Source organism: Meles meles, chromosome 4 (genome assembly GCF_922984935.1).
Source record: "Meles meles chromosome 4, mMelMel3.1 paternal haplotype, whole genome shotgun sequence".
NCBI lineage: Eukaryota > Metazoa > Chordata > Mammalia > Carnivora > Mustelidae > Meles > Meles meles.
In genome coordinates this window covers 75340326-75349896 of record NC_060069.1, presented here as the reverse complement: position 1 = coordinate 75349896, position 9571 = coordinate 75340326, and the positions used below count along the sequence as shown (strand labels likewise).

Genomic DNA, 9571 nt, shown 5'->3' with positions numbered 1-9571 from the left:
AAGGAGAACTTTTTTCTTATCAGAGTATTCACTGTAAATCAAATTTGGGTAGTTAGCCATTTTAACAGGAACAATGTTAACATACAAGGTTGCTCGCAGAAGCTGCTTTATCACTGGAATAGTTATTTGTAGAGGCAGTCAAGGTTTTACTGGCATCAGTGACTAAGTGTGAACTTCTGCATAACATGTGATTTATAAACTTTTGGTTGAGGAGAAAAATTACTTTTCACCTGTGTAGAGGACTATATCTAGGCACTCTAGAGTTTTCATTTTTATCAGTACCTTCAATTATTGTAGGAAGTCATAAAAAACATGCTCCAACTGAGATCTGACCTTGGAGAATTGGCTTTTCACTCTAATTGAGGGGAAAGAAAATACAAATTTTTGTTAGGTGAGATGATTTGTGTTATATAAGACACTCCCCAAAATATTATATTCCTATATTTAGGTGAAGTTTTTCACTTAAGTATAAAATAAGACCACTTAAAAGGCAAATATGAGCAATAGCTTCAAATCTTTGAATAACAAAAATACTTAGTTAATATTTTGACCAGTGTATACTTATTATTAACTATGAGAGGTCACCTGCATGGGATTCTGAAATATTTTTCAAAGTTATCAATGATGAAGAGTAATTGCAAAAATAACAAACTATTTAAAAATAAAATTTCTGAAAACATGTACTTTAATTCTTCAACTTTATAAGTGAATAGTCATTTATTTTAAACATACTCTAACTCAAGGTTAAGTTATATGACCTGGATTTGACTTTTAAGTTATGAGTAATCACAGTTATAGATGTGTAGGCAAATTTTACTTAGCGTGGTTAAGATATCTAACACACACACACACACACACACACACATATAATGAGTAGTTAAAATGAGACATTTTAAAAGGTTAAATAACATTATTGAAGTACTGTGTAGCAGAGACAGAAGGAAGGTAGAAAGTTGAATCTGTGTTCCAAAAAGATTTGCTGAACTTGCGAGACCTTTGAGCAAAGTAAGCAAACATTTTCCAATTGTAGTTAATTTGAAGAGTTTAAAATTTAAACAAAGCTAGAGTTGAAGACACATATCTCTGCCAAGTCTCATTAAAAGACTTTAGGGAGGGGTTTGACTTAAAGTATTAGGGTGCTTTATTTTCATATGGTACTTACATGCAATAGTAATATATAATAATAATAATCACAAAACAAGACATTGTATTACATTTTTCCCTTCCTTCAAAATTCAGTCCCATTCAACAGTCTACTATCTAGTACTTCCAGGTACTGGTCAATTTGACATGTGATCAAATTTGCAAAAATAATGCCTAAGATATTGTCTCATAGAGTCGTGAGGATTAAAGGACTTATTTTTTAATCATGAAATTCTTTATAAATATAAGATATAGTTATTTTTATATTTATTTTAGTTTATGTTTATTTTATGCTTAAAATAGTTTTTGCCAGTTTACAAAAGATTCTTATTGTACATTTGCCTAAAAATCCTGTGGTGATTAAAAAAATTAAACTCATGAGCAAGTTAGACTTCCAAAACTAACAAGAGAATTTAAAAAGAGTCCTTGAAATATGTCTTCTCTTTCACATATAAATTTGATATAAAAGCTATCTTCCTTGAAAACTGCAAAATATTGTTATTCATGATAGTTCTTGAAAAATTAATTGAAAACTTTTTAGGGTTCAAAAACATCTCTTTTAAATATGGAAGAAAAAGGGCACCTGGGTGGCTCAGTGGGTTAAAGCCTCTGCCTTTCACTCAGGTCATGATCCCAGGGTCCTGGGATCGAGCCCCGCATCGGGCTCTCTGCTTGGCGGGGAGCCTGCTTCCTCCTCTCTCTCTCTCTGTCTGCCTCTCTCCCTACTTGTGATCTCTGTCTGTCAAATAAATAAATAAAATCTTAAAAAAAAAAACGGAAGAAAAGCTAATTTGTGAGGTTTTTAAAAATAATAATAGAGTTTTTAAATAAAATATATTTTCTTCTTACTCAATGTATTTTATAAGGAAATATATATATGTAATAAAATATATGAATATATAATATATAAAATATATAAATACATAAGTAGAACATATTTTCTTATTAAATGACATAATATTCATGGCATGCTATGAATAATAATTGTATTTCCAGGCCCCTGGGGGCTCAGTCAGTTAAGCCTCTGTCTTTGGCTCAGGTCATGATCTCAGGGTCCTGGGATCAATCCCACATCAGACTCCCTGCTCAGCGAGGAACCTGCTTCCCCCTCTTCCTCTGCTGCTGCCCTGCTCCTTCTGGCTCTCTCACCCCCCTTTCTGTCTCAAATAAATAAATAAATAAAATCTTTAAAAAAAGAGGTGTTTTAAAAAATAATAATTATTGTATTTCTTGAGAAAGAACTACCAAACAAACCTAATGCACATTAATATTGCTAATATTAGTATTAGTTTTCCAGGGCTGCTGTAACAAAGTATCACAAACTGGGAGGCTTACATAACAGAAATTTATTTTCTTGGTTCCTGAGACTAGAAGTGCAAAGTCAAGATGTTGGAGGATTCCTTCCTTCTAAGGGCTCTGAGGGAGACTTTGTTCCATGCCTCTCCCCCAGCTTCTGGTGGTTTACTGGTAATGCTTGATGTCTCTTGGCTATAGAAACATCACCCTGGTCTCTGCTTTCATTTTCACATGGTATTCTCTCTATATGTGTTTCTATCCTTTATAAAAGACATCAGCCATACTAGATTAAAGCTCATCCTAATGACATTTTAACTTAATTGCTTCTGTGAAGACCATATCTCCAAATAAGGTCACATTCTGAGGTGCAAAAGGTTAAGACTTCAACTTGTAAATTTGAGGGGGATGCGATTCAACCCACAACAGCAAATTGCCAATTTAAAGATCAGTATGATACTTTGAAATAGAACCAATAATAAAATCACTTAAAAGAAACTGCCAGAATTTTTTTTTACAAATTGCAAAAAACAAAAAGTTGTAAAGTACAGAAATTTTAAAAATGCTTTTTGTCGGTGTTACTTTTGGAAATAATTACTATTTTATTTATTTAAAGACTCTTTTGGGCACTTATTTTTTCTCATGAACTGCTTTGGGAACTCATCTTTACTGATAAAGCAAATACTATACACACACACACACACACACACATACATACCCTCATGGTCCTTACAGTATGGCAGAAAATGTTGTTTTAATTTTGAGACTTTGGGACTTTGAAGTTTTGAATGAAATTGAAAAATACATGCTAATTTTAATAGCTTTAAGATACTGATGCAGGAGACCAATTACCCATGCTGTTTTACCACTCTCACATAGGTCTTTAGTACACATGCTGTTCATAAAAATTGTATTTAGTAGGATATCAAATAATGAAGAACTTACTCTAATAATTTAGTTTTAGATTTAGCTATATTCTTTTTTTTTTAAATTTTGTTTATTTAACAGAGAGATCACAACTAGGCAGAGAGGCAGGCAGAGAGAGAGGAGGAAGCAGGCTCCCTGCGGAGCAGAGAGCCAGATGCAGGGCTCGATCCCAGGACCCTGGGATCATGACCTGAGCCGAAGGCAGAGGCTTTAACCCACTGAGCCACCCAGGTGCCCCTAGCTATATGCTTTTGCTGTTATATTTGTACGTTGCTTGCTTTTGCTTAATAAATTATAATTAGAAAAATAATCTTGCCACATTGTATCTAAAGCCATTGCCTGATAATGTTTTGTTGAAACTTAGTATCAGAACAGCCTTTCAGGCATTTACTCTTAAACCTGAAATACAAATATGGAATGTTTTTAATTCTCTGGTGACATTTTTATAATATTTCCATTCCTAGTCTCTATGAAGCCTTCAAAGATGTATTTCACCTTTCAGGCAATGATGGAACTCTTAATATTTCCCTCTAATGCTAACGCTGGGGCGAGATGAGGTGCAGTAAGCTGGCTGCCTGGGGAAATAGCATCATAAAACATGGAGGCTCGACTCATGTTCTAGTCTGTTGTATTTTGAAAGACTCTTATTATAGCACAACAGAGTTGTACTTAACAAATATTGAAATTCATAGACACAAAAGCAAGAATGTAGGAAACAGGCACCTGGGGGATAAGGATGCTTTTCACTTTATATCTCAGCCTTACCCATACTTAAGTATCATCTTTTTTTTTTTTTTTCTTAATCTTCACACAAATGTTTTGAATGACAGAACAATTAGAAAGAAACCAGATTGCAGTATCTATATCTGTCACTATAACTATTCCCTGGCAGACATAAATTCCCTGCTGATTTTGCTGCAGTGTATTATCTGAGAGGTAAGCTAAATCTTAACCTAGTTTTTTAGTAGTATAGCAGTGCATTGAAGAAATGCCTCCTTCATCCTACTCTGAAAGTTGCATTTTTCCCTACTGTGTGATAGCTATTTTTTGGATAAAATCTACTTTGTTACAGAAAGTTGCTATTAAAAAAAAATATGGATGGCTGACATAGGCATCTATATGCTGCACAGTGGACTGTGTGAAATTGACTAGGAGTATCCAGATAATTTCAGATAAAATGAAGACCAGTTCCACAGGACCATGAAAATACCAGTGCTCTCCCTGGATCACTAGCCTCATTCCAATTTCCAAAGGCAGTTGCTCCTTTAGCTGTTGTTGCTTCAAAGATGACAGAGTCTATTTTTATCAGCTTGCATACTATTCTGACAGCCCCGTATCCTGAATTAAATATAATATTTTTGTGCAAATATACATAACTCCAAATTCATTGGAACCAAAATTAAGTCAGCATTTTTGTATGAACTATGTATAAATTAATAGATAAAAATTCAGAGACTTGTGGCTTCAGGAAATAACACAAGATGACCTTTTTGTGATTTAGCTGATTTGAATTTGTCACAGGTTTTAAGGAAAAAGTTATCTTTCTCATTTACTGGCAACATGCTCCTTTCCCATTTCTCATCATAATGTAAATTAAGGCTGAATTAAGGCTGGTTGGCTTTTTTTTGTTGCAAGTCTAAAGATGAGTACTTTTAGACATGGCAAGAGCTGTGGGTATGAAGACAGTTCATCAGACATCAGTGTACACAATGAACAATTTTGACCCTGGCAGTTGGATGCCCACAGCTAAAAAGCTTTTCCCAGTCATCCAATTAGGAAGGTAGCAACTGTTCATAATTATGCATATCGGATGCGCAACCAACCCCTTTATTCTTTAGTTGAAAGTATTTGTTGTCTTAATGTCTCTCTATTGCTTTGAATTGAATGAGCTCTTATGTTATAGCCTTGATCAATATTTCTACCCCTTTCTACAAAATGGCAAATAGAATTTCCAGGCACTTTATCGTGCTGCAGAGGTCTCAACTATCAGCTGCAGCAAGAACATTAGTGTTCAGTTAATTGGTACAGATGGCCACAGCACTGATTCTACCATTTCATTCAGCAGAGATCTGGATACTGGGGCTGGAATGCAGATGTCAGACCAGGGGCTTTGTTGGTATTTTCTGGAGTTGCTTTCGAAGGCCTAGTTCCTCTCTCTGTCTCCCCCTCCTTCCCTCATTTTTCTGTTTCTCATATGTCTTTCATAAATTTAACACAAAGATATAGGGCGCCTGCATGGCTCAGTCAATTAAGTGTCTGCCTTCAGCTTAGGTCATGATTCCAGGGTCCTGGGAATGAGCCCCATGTGGGGCTCTCTGCTCAGCGGGAGCCTGCTTCTCCCTCTCCCTCTGCCTACTGTTCTGCTGTTCTGCCTGCTTGTGAGTGCGTGCATGCTCTCTCTCTGTCAAATAAAAAAAAAAAAATGAAGTCTTTAAAACAGTTAAAGAAAATAAAACATAAATGTATGGTTCATATAATCATTGTTTTTTAAATATGCATGGATTTCTATATCACAGGTTTTGTTTCAGAAAATGCTAGATACAATAAAAAGAAATCAAGTACTTATAATTTGAAAAACACTGTGAGGAGTAGTTAAAGAATCCAAGTTATAGGAGAAGTAGCCCCTAATTATAGGAGAGAGATGCAGTAATTTGTATATTAGGAGTAGATATTATAAAAGTAAGGAAATATTACTTAACATTTGGGGTCCTTAATGCAAAAAGAAAAAAAAAAGGAACAAGTATGATACATGGTGGGATGTCATCAATGGAAAGTGTTAAAAAAAGAAGAGGAGAGATGTACTCTGTCCTAGAGTGAAATACAATGATTTGATAGAAAGGGAAGATTTTGAATCCAGGACTGAGTGCAGAGGGTAGGCTTTCCTTCAGGAGCAGGAATAAGACGGCAGACCCTCCAGATTTGTGAGGATGATGAGTTGGGGAACAACTTGTCAGGATTTTTCTGTTTATGACATAGGAGGTACAACTGGCATAATTTGGTTAGTGCTAGATTTAGGAGTTTTGAAGTTGTGGCCTGGAATTTAAATGTTTTCCTAAAGTCATTAGTGAGTCATGGAAGGCTTAGAAGAAATTCAAACAGCGAGAGAAAGAGGGAGGGAGGGAGAGAGAGAGAGAGAGAGAAATAGTAAGCTGACAGAGATGATAACAATTAGGGTATGTGATATATTTTGTTCGGAGGATTTTGTTTGTTTAGTCATCTACCCTGGGTGTTGGGTAAACTTTCCTATAAAGGGCCAGGTAGTTAATATTTTGGGCTCTGTAGCTTGTATCATCTCTGTCACAACTACTCAACTCTTGTTGGAGCATGTGAGCAGCCACAGGTGTACCATAGGGTGTAGCTGTATTCAGTGAAACTTATTTTTGGCAGTAAAATTTGAATTTCCTAAAATGTTCACGTGTTGCAAAATATTGCCTTCTGTTGATTATTTTAACCATTTTGAAATTTCAAAACTCTCCCATGGGCTCTTATGTAAAAACAGGCAACTTGAATAGATTGCTAATCTCAATCTAAATAACGAAATGCTTCTTGTCTACTTTATCTTCCATGTTGGTCACTCTTTTTAAGAAAATATAGCCTCTTTCATTTAATAATAAAACAATTTATAATAAAACTTTTTTCAAAGATTTATTTATTTACTTCAGAGAGCATGAGCAAACACGAGCTGGGGGAGGGGCAGAGGGAGGGAGGGAGAATCCTCAAGCAGATTCCTGGCTGAGTGTGGAGCCTGAGGCAAGGCTCAATCCCAGTACTCTGAGATCATGACCTGAGCCCAAACCAAGAGTCACATACTTAACCTACTGAGTCATCCAGACACCCCAAAAACATGTTTTATAATAAACATTCAGCACACTTCTGAGAAATTTTCTTTCAAGTCTTTAAGTTCATTTAAATAATTTTGGATAATCTTGATATGATTAATTATTAATTTATTTTATTTTATTTTATTTTTATTAATTTTATTTTATTTTCATTAATTTTTATTAATATTAATTAATTAATTAAAATTAAAATATAAAATTTATTTATATTAATTTTATTAATTTTATTAATAATTTATTTTATTAAATTCTGTTTTCTATGTTGCATATAGCCTATATATAAAAATATATATGGCTATATTGAAATACAGGTTATGCTTCCATCGTAGCAAGCTTTTTGCAGGGGTGGCAGTGAGGCCTGTAACATTTTCTGCTAGGTTCATCAAGTAGAGTGGAAGTAATAATACTTTTCTTTTAATTTCTTTTTTAAAGATTTCATTTATTTATTAGAGAGAGAGAGCACGAGCAGGAAGGGCAGAGTGAGAGGGAGAAGCAGACTCTCCACCAAGCAGGGAGCTCCATGATATCATGACCTCAATTGAAGGTCCATGTTCAACCAACTGAGCCACCCAAGAACCCCAAGACTTTTCAATATTAGAAACAATGAAGGAATAATAATTTTAGATTTTTTGCCAAAATAACAATCAATGTACTTCCTATAATTTGAATTCTAGGGCGCTAAACATCACGTAGTTTCATTAAAGAAATAAGCTTTACTGTGAAAAAGGACTTGGAATTTCATATAGGCTAAAGGTCAACAAGAAAAGAGAAGGTGCGATTCCTTTTGATTTTCTCATTTTCCTGCAGAGACATTTGTTGAAAGTTGGGCATTGTTGGACCTCCAGTGTGACTCTATATCCCAGGGCAATGCAATGCAAGGACCTTTTTCTCACTGTGGTAGTTAAAAAAAACAAAACAAAACAACAACAAAGCAAAACAAAAAACAAAAGTAACCTTCCAAGTGCTATCCAGGTTAAATTCTTAGAACTCACAAATGTTAACTTATTTGAAAAAGAAAAAAAATCTTTTCTGGGGCACCTGGGTGGCTCAGTGGGTTAAGTCTCCGCCTTCTCAGCTCAGGTCATGATCTCAGGGTCCTGGGATCGAGCCCCACGTCGGGCTCTCTGCTCGGCAGGGAGTCTGCTTCCCTATCTCTCTGCCTGCCTCTCTGCCTACTTGTGCTCTCTATCTGTCAAATAAATTAAAAAAAAAAAAAAAAGAAAAAAAATCTTTTCTGATGTGATTAAGTTTAGGATCTTGAGATAAGATAACCCAGGACTATGAGGGTAGACTCTAAATTCAATGTCAAGTATCCTTAAAATAGAGACGCCTGAGTGGCTCAGTCAGTTAAACATCTGCCTTCAGCTCAGGTCAAGATCCTGGAGTTCTGGGATGGAGTCTTGCATTGGGCTCCCTACTCAGCTGTGAGTCTGCTTCTCCCTCTGCCTGCTGCTCTCCCTGCTTGTGGGTGTTCTCTCTCTCTCTCTGACAAATAAATAAAATCTAAAAAAAAAAAAAAAAAAAAGTATCCTTATAATAGAAAAAGTAGAGGGAAATTTGAGACAAACAGAAGAGGACACACAGGCAGAAGAGGGGAAAGCAATGTCAGAGACCATGGCAGAGACTGGAGTGATGTGGCCACAAACCACAGAAGCCAAGGAATTCCAGCAGCACCAAAAGCTGGAAGAGGGAAGGAAAGATTCTCCTCTAGAGCTTTCAGAGAAGATACAGCTCTGCCAAGACCTTGATTTCACACTTCTGACTTCCATGAACAGTGAGGGAGTAAATTTTTTGTATTTCACACTACCCAGTCTGTGGTACTTTATGACAGCAGCCACAGGAAACTAATATATTCCCATCTTTTTTTATTTATTCTGACACAGCAAACATGAAAGCAAACGTGTGTGTGTGTGTGTGTGTGTGTGTGTGTGTGTGCGCGCGCGCGTTTGTGGGAAAGGGCTAATGGGATGAATTTAGAATCTTCCTGGTGCCAAGCCAATTGACTGGTTTAGTATGAAAGATATTTATTGACTTTGGGAATGTCTGATGGCCATGCCTAGAGAACATGACTAAGTCCCTCCTGACAGAGGAAGCTGAACTTGGATGCAGCCTCTCCTCCTGCAAAGGCAAAGCGAAAGGGATATCAGGGCAGAAGGGAAGGATCATTACTGTTTTAATCAGTTCACTTTGTTTTGCTCTTCTGAAAGCATTATTTTCATTCCATTGAAGCAAAATTTTGGAGTTGGGGGTAGTGTTCATGGTTTAATAGATCAAGTACTAGGTAAATTTGTGATGGAGGGAAGGCATTTTATCAGTATTATTTTGGTAAATATATCTTTCCTTCTGGAAATGCCTATTGTCTGAGCAAA

The 9571-nt window shown here is 35.8% G+C and overlaps 1 non-coding gene across 1 annotated transcript; it reads left to right on the top strand.

The window, feature by feature from the left end:
- The first annotated feature begins 7472 nt into the window (after window positions 1–7472).
- On the top strand, window positions 7473–7571 carry LOC123941121. Its single transcript, XR_006818206.1, has one exon. It is a non-coding gene; the product is annotated as a small nucleolar RNA SNORA1 (small nucleolar RNA).
- The last annotated feature ends 2000 nt before the right edge of the window (window positions 7572–9571 follow it).